Here is a 3,212-nt window from a genome sequence, read left to right as displayed (position 1 = left end):
TTCGTTAGGTTTTCTCTGCTGTTCTAAAACAGTTTATGCATACAGTAGAGAGCGAGATGGGAGGGTTGGGGGAGAGGGGGGAGGGGATGGAGTTTAGAATTGGCAGCTGGGGTCAGAGGGCTTGATGGGTGCTTCAGTCGTTGATCAGGCCGGATCATGCTAGAAAAAAAGAGATATGTGTTAATACAGAGCAGGAGCTCCCACGAGCATGTCACTGCGTGTCAGTGAAGGTTGTCACCTGTACAGGTAATGAAGAGCAGAGCAGGTGGTAACCCAGCTTAATCATGGCCTCCTTCATGTGGACTTCAGCTGACCTCGGTTGTGGATCTCATGGGGTCAAACACGCCCATGTTTCCCATCGGAACCTTCACATACCTGCAGGGACGAGACGGACAACAGGAGAGCAAGAGGCCAGAGCCTCACTGAGCCTCACTGAGCTCTGTGTTTCACTCACAGTGTACCGCATCCTGTTTTTAATGCTCTCATTCACTCAGAGATACTGAGGAACAGCTGTTACCCAGCTGTAGCCTCTGAGAGCCCTGCGAAGAACAGACCTGTAAATGTTCCAGGCTGCTACAGGCAGGTTGGGAGAGATGAACCATGCATGGAGACCACACATCAGCTGGTGGAGAGACACTGGCCAACCATCTCTGGGATCACCCACTGGAAACTTCAAACACACAGACTCACTCAGGTTCGAAGGATTTAATAAAAGATGAGAAGTTGTATGATACTGACATGTATGAGGAACATCAGCTGAAGCTTGGTGACTTGTGGACTACCTGTTTCAGTACAGATGTTGCTTGTTTAACGTGGGTGTTTCAGTGTCACATATCAGACAGACACGCTGAATGTGAGTAACAAGACTTGACCCAGCCAGCGTGTGCTCGGCTGCAGGGTCTACCACACCTCACTGACTTCATACCTACAAGCATTGTAATACTGACACTGCCGCTCCTTTTAAGTGCTGACTGAAAAAAAACACGAATAACTCAGAAAAATATTCAACATCATGACAGGACAAAGTTTCAGCTATAGAGCTCATCACAGTGTATTTACTGTGAATGATGTGTGCAGTGATGACTGGACAAATGTGGATGCTCTCTGACAGCAACATGACTCACTTTGTTCAGCTTGGAGCAGCAGGCTCGGGCGTTGATGTAGTCACATTCTAGATCAGACAAAGTGATGATCTGGCCCCGAGTCAAGGTCAGCAGAGAAGAAGGAACCACACAGTGTCCACCTCAGAGACACACACACACACAGTGACACACACACACTGTGTCCACCTCAGAGACACACACACACAGTGACACCCCACACTGTGTCCACCTCAGGGACACACACACACACACACCACACAGTGTCCACCTCAGAGACACACACAAACACACACCACAACTGTGTCCACCTCAGAGACACACACACCACAGTGCACCACCACACACAACCGTGACACACACACCCCACACACACACACACAGTGTCCACCTCAGAGACACACACACCAGTGACACACACACACACACACTGTGTCCACCTCAGAGACACACACACACACACTGTGTCCACCTCAGAGACACACACACACACAGTGACACACACACAGTGCACACACACACACACACACACACACACACACACACACACACACACACAGTGACACACACACAGTGACACACACACACACACACACACACACACACACACACAGTGACACACACACACACACAGTGACACACACACACACACACACACACACACACACACACACACACACACACACCAGTTACGTGGCTGCCCGCTCAACTTGACGTTTTAACTTTCAGAGTGTTTTTAACGTTGCAGTGACGTCACCCCGTCGTACCGGGGCTCCGCGGTCACGCAGCGTTCCGTACGTACACTGAGCTCGTACCGAGGGCGTGAGCTTTGATCCAACACGCTGACTAACGGACAGGACGCAGTCGGAGCCGCTGCTGGCGGGCTGGTCGTCAGACCGCTCCTGGTGAAGGATACAAAGTAGACGGAGAGGAGTGAGCGCGCAGCAGTCCACCAGCGACAGGATGAACACCGCCGCCTCCATCGTGCTGCTGCTGCTGCTTCTGCTTCCGGCTTCATCTCCGGACGCCTCTCTGTGCGGTGAGACAGCGACCGGGACCTTATGTCGGTGCTGCCACCCCGCGGCCTGGAGCGGATCTGCTACCAGAAACAACCAGGCAGAATTAACCCTGTTTATTAATAACAACCAGCGCCGGTCCTGGCCACATTTGCGCGCCCTGGGCGAACACCCCCCCCCCCGAGGCGAACATTTTCTCGTGCGCCCTAACGGCCGCCCGTGCGCCCCTGGATGCGCCGTGCACCCCGGGATGCGTGCGCCCCCATCGGTCTGTCCGACGCCCCCCTCTGCCTTGTCAACACCCCGCTCCCGGGCGGCCCGCTCCGCTAACTTAATGAGCGGTATCGAATTTGCCGAGGTTTTTTTGCTTTTTCGGGCGTTCGTGCGCCCCCCACGAGATGCGCCCTGGGCGGCCGCCCACATTGCCCATAGCTAGGACCGGCCCTGATAACAACAGATGTCATATCTGCAATTCAGATGGAAACACGTGTCTGTGGCAGGAGTTGAGACAGAATGTAAGGGTAAATGGACTGTACTTATATATCTCCTTCTAGTCTTCCGACCACTCAAAGCTCTTTTACACTACATATCTCATTCACCCCATTTAATCACCCTGATACTGAACTTGCCCAAAGTTAAATATCATGCCCAAGACACTTGGACACACAGATTGGAGGAGTGTGGGTGTCGGTGTTTTTAATACAGGAAGTGAATGTATTCACGTGTGACAAGAAACAAAAATTTAAAAATCAAGTTATGAATTATGATTCACCTGATCAAGATGAGGTGGCTCAATAAATATTTTCAGTCAGCTCAACGATGAACAGAATTCTTATTCTTCTCAATTACAGTTAACATCGGTCTGCAGAAGAGTGACTCACCCTGCTGTCACTCACAAGAGTGGGCAGGGCTGCAGGGAGAATATGAGATAGTAAAGTGTGAAAGAGGAAGCAAGAGGGAATTTTCTTTTAGCCGGAGAAGTGCTTCAAAAGGGGAGTTTCACTCTGCTGGAGGCAAAGAACTACCAAGAGGCGAGGAGGGGCAGAGGGGAAAGAGAGCTGAGAAACACAGAGGTCAGAATGGCCTGCGCTGCTCT

At 51.5% G+C, this 3,212-nt stretch overlaps 1 pseudogene; it reads right to left on the bottom strand.

The window, feature by feature from the left end:
- Positions 1-144: 144 nt before the first annotated feature.
- Positions 145-2,137, bottom strand: LOC113747385 (protein cornichon homolog 4-like; annotated as a pseudogene).
- Between the last annotated feature and the right edge of the window lie 1,075 nt (positions 2,138-3,212).

Source organism: Larimichthys crocea, chromosome XIII (assembly GCF_000972845.2).
Source record: "Larimichthys crocea isolate SSNF chromosome XIII, L_crocea_2.0, whole genome shotgun sequence".
NCBI lineage: Eukaryota > Metazoa > Chordata > Actinopteri > Sciaenidae > Larimichthys > Larimichthys crocea.
Note: the sequence above shows the minus strand (reverse complement) of the source record. Positions and strands in the feature narration are given on the sequence as shown.